Below are 10,643 nucleotides of genomic sequence, written 5' to 3' on the forward strand. Positions count from 1 at the left end.
ATGCCAAGCTACAACCCTAGTTGGAAATGCAGGATGCTATAAGCCCAAGGGCCCCAGCAGGGAAAATAGCCCAGTGAGGAAAGGAAACAAGGAAAAATAAAATATTTAAAGAAAAGTAATAACATTAAAATAAATATTTTCTATATAGACTATAAAAATTTTAACAAAACAAGAGGAAGAGAAACTAGATAGAACAGTGTGCTCGAGTGTACCCTCAAGCAAGAAAACTCTAACCCAAGACAGAGGAAGACCATGGTACAGAGGCTATGGCACTACCAAAGACTAGAGAACAATGGTTTGATTTTGGAGTGTCCTCCTAGAAGAGCTGCTTACCATAGCTACAGAGTCTCTTCTACCATTACCAAGAGGAATTTGGCCACTGATCAATTACATTACAGTAGTTAACCTCTTGGGTGAAGAAGAATAGTTTGGTAATCTCAGTGTTGTCAGGTGTATGAGGACAGAGGAGAATCTGTAAAGAATAGGCCAGATTATTCGGTGTCTGTGTAGGCAAAGGGAAATAACCGTAACCAGAGAGAAGGATCCAATGTAGTACTGTCTGGCCAGTCAAAGGACCCCATAATTCTCTGGCGGTAGTATCTCAACGGGCGGCTGGTGCCATGGCCAACATACTACCTTCCAAAATTACATCACTATATCATGTTGTATATCACAAGATAGGCAATTGATTTATGAACATCTTGGCACTAGTTTCATGCATATCGGGAGAAAAAAGGACCACGATATAGCAAAGATATTTTACCTTTTTTGTTACCTTGATTTTTACCTTTAACCTAATCAATTCGTAAAATCAAATCAAATTGTCCTTGGATCATGGCCAATAAGTCCACAAATTTTGATGAGATTCGGTCGAATAGTTATTGAGTTATGTGAATCACAGACACAAACACCATGAGACATACTAACGGAGTTGGCGATGGTAATTAAAGGATGACTGTAATGAGTATGCAAAATGTAAGATGAATACAAAAATACGAAGGGACAGAGATATGAAAAATCTTTGCCGATAGGGAGACTCTGCTCTGTTAACAAATATGATATATATATATATATATATATATATATATATATATATATATATATATATATATATATATATATATATATATATTATATATATATATATATATATATATATATATATATATATATATATATATATATATATATATATATATATATATATATATATATATATATAAAAGAGGCGTGGGCATGTGTATAGCCAAGCATATCTCTAAATACAAAGCATAGAAATTTCTTCCGTGAGAATTCTTTGTCTTATAAAGGAGAACTTCATATGCATTCCATTTCTTTCTTTGTCTTATAAAGGAGAACCTCATATGCATTCCATTTCTTTCTTTGTCTTATAAAGGAGAACCTCTTATGCATTCCATTTCTTTCTTTGTCTTATAAAGGAGAACCTCATATGCATTCCATTTCTTTCTCTGTCCAGAGGATTTTCCAAAAAGATATCCTCTCTCAAGTTTTGAAAGGAACCACCTCAAACATGACCGAGAAGCTCAAAGACAGAAGAAGTGAAGACATTTGATTCTTCTCGGAAATGTAGTCCTTGCGTTATCATTATTATTATTATTATTATTATTATTATTATTATTATTATTATTATTATTATTATTATTATTATTAATATTATTATTATTATTATTATTAATATTATTATTATTATTATTATTAATATTATTATAAAATTTATATTGTTACGTAGGGTTAAAGATCACCATTGTATCATTAATTACATTATGAGTCTCACTTAGACTCTTATATCAAGAGTGAAAATATATCTTATTTTTAGATCGTAGATTCAGAGAGAAATTCAAAGCATCACATAAAGACATAATTTGATAAGGAAAATGATTATGAAGATGTAAAACATATTTATGCATATATTGATTTAAGGATCGTCAGAGTTGACCAAATTCCTTCCAGTCTATGAGTTTTTTTTTTCGCGGTTACCAGCACAAATAGCAAGTTTAAATGCCTTTCGGAATGTATTTGCTTTCATTGATTATCAATATTTCATTATGTCTTAATAGTAAAGATTTTTTGTTATTTTTTTCTTTTCCCGTGTTTCCTATACAATTCCTTGTACATCCTAAATGTCATTTCAAGCAACCATGCATTTTCCAGGATACTAAAGTAATACTCTTCTATTCTCCTAGTTAAATGACATATATAAATTTAAGCTGTAATAATATTACACCTCGTGTAATAGAGCTTATGGACATGCCTATTTTCAAAAATATATTTATGAAACTTCCATTACATATAAATAACATATTATTAACCTTACCTATCGCTATATGATTATTTTAAGTTTTCTTTCTTTTCGACTGAATAATGAAAAAAGAAATTCAACTTTCTGGAGTTGTCTTTTAGCCGTGGATTTATTAGCTTACATGTTTTGGCGAAGAAATATTTGACTTAAATAATTTGTTGCAGGTCAACAACTTGCTTTTTATGTACGTTTCTAGGAAAATGTAATTTGTTATTATTATTTTATGTACAATATGACAGTGAATTAATATGAAACTTTTTTGGGAAAGGGCAATTTGGGTTATTCCATTATTTGACGGCTGTTAATAACATTTAGCAAAGGGAATTTAGTCTTGTATGATCTGACGCTGGTCAATAAATAGTTGCTAAAGGATATTTTTTGTTTAGGGAGGTGGGTGGTGGGGGGTGGATTTTTATATTATTTTGCACATGTCATGGACCAAACAAAAGAAACGGAAACTCCAGACCAGAATGACAGATTTTATTCACATAGAAGCACCGAAAACGTAACAGAAACTCCTCATTTATAGTAATGAAACATCTGCATACCTATTTGTAGACATTTGAGAAACCAGCTTCATCAGTTAAATAAGATATGGCGTTTATAATCATGCAATAACTTTTGTCTAAATTTTGGTTTTACTTATAGTAACATTTAAACTTGCTAATCGCTAGAATGTTCCCAACTGAGGTAACTTCAAATGATAAAAGATATTGTATTTTCACCGAATTGTTTTCGTTCCGATATATTCTGTATGTATCCATACACCACTGTTTTGGAAACTCGCTTTCCATACTGTTTCTTTTTTTGTTCTTTTTTTTTTCGTTTTTTAGATCTAGATAATATATCTTTAATACCGGATATCAAAAAAGGTTGAATTAACCTTAAAAATAGGAGAGTAACAAAGCGAATATATAGAAGGATCACAAGCACAGTCGTCTTCATTCGTGATATGGAAAATGGGAATGAAAAAGGTAACTGTCATATTGTCTTTAAATATAAAAAAGAATTTTTGAGTACAAATTCGAACCAGTGGAAGAGAGAGAGAGAAACAAAAAATACTGAACTACGGCAATATAAAGAAAAGGGATGTTACTGGATTAGTGAAGTGAAAAATGAAAGAGGACATAGGAAACATGTGGACAAAAAAATCAGAAGTAGAATAAATATGAAGATGAACTAATGTTCATGTTGTAGGGCAGAAGGAAGTGAAAATAAATAGAAGGACAAGAAAAACTGAGGAGAATAAACAGGGAAAGGGTTAGTGAAACCCAACAAAGATCAACCCACCACTGAAACAATAGAAGTGTTTACGTCAGGAGACTTTTTGTGTTATGGAGAGATTGGCGAACAATAAAACTTTTGACCTCCATTGAACTTGATCTGAGCATGACCACTGTCATCTCCAGAGGAAACAAGAAGTTTGGGAAGGATATGTTACCGGAATGTGTAGTATTTTTAAAACGAGCGAGCATCATATGAAATCAAGATTCCCACCACACAATAGGAATACTCCTTATGTTTCTTTTTATAATGCTATGGAAATTCCAGTTTGGCGAAATATCCAATAGTTATTTAATCGAAAACGTTTTAATACATTGTTTTATGCTCGCTATTTATTTTATTGAATATTATTCTTGAACATTTATCCAACTAGTTTATTATTTTTCTTATAATATTTTGTGATATAGTATGTAAATTCAGCGACCCCCGAAAAAAACCGCCTATGTGATATTGTATAGGGGACGTGTTCTTTTATATCGTTAGACAAGAATGTTGATAGATGAAAGAGACACATGAAAAGGGGAAGGGAGGAAAAGATGAAGAGAGAAACCGCGATCAGCCTAAAAAAAACGCATATTTAGTTGAAATTAGGAAATATTGATGGAAAGCAATCCTTTTAAAATGTTATAGATATGTTTTAGCTTCGACGTTTGCATGTAGACCATTGATTTAACATTTATTATCCAATGCCTAGATTTTCACTATGTACCATCTATCCACTTGATTTCCAATACTTAACATCTATTCACTTCATTTTCAATACTTAACATCTATTCACTTGATTTTCAATACGTAACATCTATTCACTTGATTTTCAATACGTAACATCTATTCACTTGATTTTCAATACTTAACATCTATTCACTTTATTTTCAATGCGTAGCATCTATTCTCTTGATTTTCAATACGTAAAATCTATTCACTTGATTTTCAATACTTAACATCTATTCACTTTATTTTCAATGCGTAGCATCTATTCACTTGATTTTCAAAACTTAACATCTATTCACTTCATTTTCAATGCGTAGCATCTATTCGCTTGATGTTCAATACGTAACATCTATTCACTTGACTTTCAATACATAACATCTATTCACATGATTTTCAATACTTAACATCTATTCACTTCACTTTCAATGTCTAGCATCTTTCGCTTGATTTTCAATACGTAACATCTATTCACTTGATTTTCAATGTGTAATATCTATTCACTAGAGCTTTATGATATTGGAAAGTTAAATATTGTTTTTGTATTTTAGATTTTGACGTCATATCCAAAACACAAGACTAAACATGATAACTAACACATAATTTGTAATAATAGTTGTCGAGCTGATCCTACTAGAGAAAAATATATGTCATCTGGAATTATTTTGGAATTAAATCAATAAATTTATGTTGATAATATAATAAGTTAATCAAGTGTTTTTGATGGTGAATATTAATTTACTCAACAGTGAAAAAGATAATGAACTTATTATTAATACAATAGTCAAAACCTTCATAACACAGTGAAAAACATGAAAACAGACAGGAAGACAGGCTGACAGAACCACAGGCAAGCACACACACACAATCACACACACACACACGCACACAGACACACACACACACACACACACACACACACACATATATATATATATATATATATATATATATATATATATATATATATATATATATATATATATATATTTATATATATATATGTATGTATATAAATATATATATATATATATATATATATATATATATATATATATATATATATATATATATTTATATATATTCATATATATAAATCTATATATATATATATGTATATATATACATATATATATATATATATATATATATATATATATATATATATATATATATATATATATATATATATATATATATATATATATATATATATAAGCATATATATATATATATATATATATATATATATATATATATATATATACATATATATATATATATATATATATATATATATATATATATATATATATATATATATATATATATATATATATACATATATATATGTATATATATATGTATATATATATATCTATATATATAAATATATATATATATATATATATATATATATATATATATATATATATATATATATATATATATATATATATATATATATATCCAAATAAGCCACTGTCTATACAAGCTTGCCGAGCAGGGTTCGATTCCCGGCCGGACCCAAGCTCTTGTCTTTGTGTGATTTCGCCTGGGGCTCTGATCCCGAGGTCGTTAAGAGAATCCAGACATTAATGTATCAAAAATATATATGGCTTATTTGAATATGAAAAACACGTCTAAATGTGCAAAATTTATCATATATATATATATATATATATATATATATATATATATATATATATATATATATATATATATATATATATAAACATGGCTTAAGAGCTTTAGACTTAACCTCTGAATCAGGCTGTGAGCAAATCATAAATGGAGCTGCTCACAGGTGTGGTAATTGCTTGGACCTCGTATACACTGACTCCCCTGGCGTTATAACTAGTAAGGTTGGTTCTCTTATTGGGAAATCTGATCATGCCTTGATTTCATTAGTAGTGAAGACTGAGTACCCTGTCCCTGATATATCATACTCTTGTAAAATCCCGAGCAGAGTGGAATGGGATTTTGCATGACATTTTGTGCTTGAATTGGTCACAATTATATAGTAGTGTATATCCTGTTGTCCCTTTGAATGAGAATCAAGTCAACATAATTGATAGGCGTATCTCTTCTCGTGTGCTAAGGTACCGAGTAAAGGACAAACCGTAGTTCAATGATGATTGTAGACGTGCTTATTTAGAGAAGCAGGAGGCCTATCATCTTTGGAAGGGTAACAGATCAGATTTGACCTGGAACAACTATACTCAGCTTCGAGCCTTTGCTCAGAGAGTTTATGCCTCAACTGAAAAGGAGTACAATTTAACCATAAAAGAAACTCTTTCTGGTACAACTCAGGAACATAAATGGTGGTCTACCCTTAAATCTGTACTCTTTGGTGTAGATGCAACAGTTCCTCTTTTACTTAAACCAGATGGCTAAGTCACTCACTCTCCAAAGGAAAGGGCAACCTTTTTGGCTGATGTTTTTGACAGTAAACAGAGTAATGAAAAACTTGAACTTTCTCATTCCTGTTTTCCTGTTGCTAAACTAACTAGTTTAGCTTCTCGGTCTCGTGAGATTAAAGCTCTGTTGATGGACCTTGATGCTTATGGAGGTGTAGACCCAAATGGTATTTTTCCTTTGTTTTTTTATAAAGACATCAGATTTCTTAGCTCCAAAGTTATCTGTCATTTTGCACAGGTTAGCAAGAATAGGAGCTTTTTGCACTTGTTGGAGAATTGGTAATGTTACTCCTCTATGTAAATGTGTTTGTAGTATCTAAATTCCCACTAATTACCGCCCAATTTCCATAACTCTCATCATATCTAAAGTTTTTGGACGTCTTCTGGCAAAACGTCTTAATAGGTTTGCTGAAGGTAATCATTTATTCCCTAGTTTGGAATTTGGTTTTCGTAAAGGGCTTGGAGCATGCGATGCCCTTCTTACAATCTCAAATGCTGTACAGAAATCCTTTGATTATGGTCACAGAGTTCGTATGATTAGTTTTGATTTTAGTGCTGCCTTTGACCGTGTTAATCATGAGGGCCTTGTTTTCAAACTCAAACAGTTGGGAGTGGGTGGGTCGTTTCTTAGCATTATTATTGATTTTTTAAGTAATAGATCTCAAAGAGTTGTTGTTGGTGGTCACCATAGAGAGTATAGGAATGTTATATCCGGTGTTCACCAGGGTAGTGTTCTTGGCCCATTACTTTTCATATTATATACACATGACAAGCTTGTTGCATATGCAAATGATGCTACTCTCTTTGCATCAATTCCATCCCCTGGATGTAGATCTGGAGTTGGTGAATCCGTTAATAGAGATTTAGCTAAAATTAGTGCATGGTGCAAAATATAGGGTATGAAGTTGAATCCTGAAAAAAACTCAAAGTATTATTGTAAGTAGGTCTAATTTGTATGATTTGTTTAAAAATTTCTGTGTGATTCTCGACAGATATTTTACTTTTGAGAAACACATTTGGTCTGTGTGTACTTCAATTGCACAAAAAATTGGCTTATTAAGAAAGTTTTACAAGATTTTTGGTGATCAATCTATTCTGAAGAAGTGTTTTAATTCTTTCCTTCTACCTTGTTTTGAGTATTGTTCTCCTGCCTGATTCTCATCTTAATTTGTTGGAGAGAAACTAACGGTCAATTAAATTTCTTATTCCTGATCTAGACATTAATCTCTGGCACCGTTGTTCAATGAGTTCATTATGCATGTTGCATAAGATTTTTCATAACTCTGACCATCCTTTATATTAAGATCTCCCTGGACAATTTTTTCCTGTTCGTAATACTAGGCAGGCAGTCAATCCCACCATGAGGATCAATACTGCACAGTATGAGTTTGCCTCTATATATCAAGGGAGGGGAAATAAAATTACGTAAATAAAAATGTTCATGTCAAAGGTTACAAGAATCCTTTGTGTTTTAGGAAGCAGGTGAGCAATGCTAAGTGGAGGTGAACACTAATCTCATTCGTGTAATGCTAGGTATTCTGTGCAAGGAAAAATTATATGGCATCAGCAATTCCTACCAGAGTTAATTTATGCATCGAGAACTTAGAGCCTTACTAAAACTTAGATCATAGGCTAGTTAATACTCACATATCTATGGGAAGAGTAAAGATGGGAATGACATTAAGAGACAAAAAGGAGCACGAATGATAGGAAAAAAAATTAAGTAGAGGATATTCCAACAGCATGTTATAGAACAGGAATTCTAAATATTCCTTTAAATCAGCAAAGAGGATATCCAAAAATTTTAAGACCCAATTTCCTGAAAATTGAACCAACAATAGAACCTCTTCCTTGAGTACAAATTACTGGCCTTAGTTGAAATTCCTCCTCAAAATGCTTTGTCTTTGTGTGATTTCGCCTGGGGCTCTGATCCCGAGGTCGTTATAAGAATCCAGACATTAATGTATCAAAAATATATATTGCTTATTTGAATATGAAAAACACGTCTAAATGTGCAAAATTTATCTTCAATTGAATGCCAAGTAAAAAACTACCAATTAGCTACGATGGTGAAGATGGGTTGATTTCAATTCTAAGTACAAAACACCTGAATTCGACAGGTATAAGTACAGAAGAATTGTCATCGACTTTTATCTTTCTTCGTGGCCAAGTGGTTTAGTCGCTGTCTATAAAAGTTTCCCGACCAGGGTTTGATTCCCGGCCGGTCACAAGCTCTTATCTTTGTGTGATTTCGCTTGGGGCTCTGATCCCGAGGTCGTTAAGAAAATCCAGACATTAATGTATCCATAATATGTATGGCTTATTTGAATATGAAAAACACGTCTCAATGTGCAAAATTTATCATTAATTGAATGCCAAGTAACAAACTACCAATAAGCTACGATGGTGAAGATATGTTGATTTCAATTCTAAGTACAAAACACCGGAATTCGACAGGTATAAGTACAGAAGAATTGTCATCGACTTTTATCTTTCTTCGTGGCCAAGTGGTTTAGTCAATGTCGATACATGCTTGCCGACCAGAGTTCGATTCCCGGCCAGTCACAAGCTCTTGTCTTTGTGTGATATCGCCTGGGGCTCTGATCCCGAGATTGTTAAGAGAATCCAGACATTAATGTATCAAAAATATAAATGGCTTATTTGAATATGAAAAACACGTCTAAATGAGCAAAATTTATCATTAATTGAATGCCAAGTAACAAACTACCAATTAGCTACGATGGTGAAGATGTGTTGATTTCAATTCTAAGTACAAAACACCGGAATTCGACAGGTATAAGTACAGAAGAATTGTCATCGACTTTTATCTTTCTTCGTGGCCAAGTGGTTTAGTCACTGTCAATAAAAGCTTCCCGACCAGGGTTTGATTCCCGGCCGGTCACAAGCTCTTGTCTTTGTGTGATTTCGCCTGGGGCTCTGATCCCGAGGTCGTTAAGAGAAGCCTGATATTAATGTATCAAAAATATATATGGCTTATTTGAATATGAAAAACACGTCTAAATGTGGAAAATTTATCATTAATTGAATGCCAAGTAACAAACTACCAATTAGCTACAATGGTGAAGATAGGATTACAATTTTAAGTAAAAAACACTTGAATTCGACAGGTATAAGTACAGAAGAATTGTCATCGACTTTTATCTTTCTTCGTGGCCAAGTGGTTTAGTCACTGTCTATACAAGCTTGCCGACCAGGCTTCGATTCCTGGCCAGTCACAAGCTCTTGTATTTTTGTGAATTCGAATGGGGCTCTGATCCCGAGGTTGTTAAGCAAATCCAGATATTAATATATCCATAATATATATGGCTTATTTGAATATGAAAAACACGTCTAAATGTGCAAAATTTATCATTAATTGAATGCCAAGTAACAAACTACCAATTAGCTACGATGGTGAAGATGGGCTGATTTCAATTCTAAGTACAAAACACATGTATTCGACAGGTATAAGTACAGAAGAATTGTCATCGACTTTCATTTTTCTTTGTGGCCAATTGGTTTAGTCACTGTCTATACAAGCTTGCCGACCAGGCTTAAATTCCCTGCCGGTCACAAGCTCTTGTCTTTGTGTGATTTCACCTGGGGCTCTGATCCCGAGGTCGTTAAGAGAATCCAGAAATTAATGTATTCATAATACATATGGCTTATTTGAATATGAAAAACATGTCTAAGTGAGCAAAGTTTATCATTAATTGAATGCCAAGTAAAAAACTACCAATTAGCTACGATGGTGAAGATGGGTTGATTTCAATTCTAAGTACAAAACACCTGAATTCAACAGGTATAAGTACAGAAGAATTGTCATCGACTTTTATCTATCTTCGTGGCCAAGTGGTTTAGTCAATGTCTATACATGCTTGCCGACCAGGGTACGATTCCCGGCCGGTCAC

Source organism: Palaemon carinicauda, chromosome 23 (genome assembly GCF_036898095.1).
Source record: "Palaemon carinicauda isolate YSFRI2023 chromosome 23, ASM3689809v2, whole genome shotgun sequence".
Taxonomy (NCBI): Eukaryota; Metazoa; Arthropoda; class Malacostraca; order Decapoda; family Palaemonidae; genus Palaemon; species Palaemon carinicauda.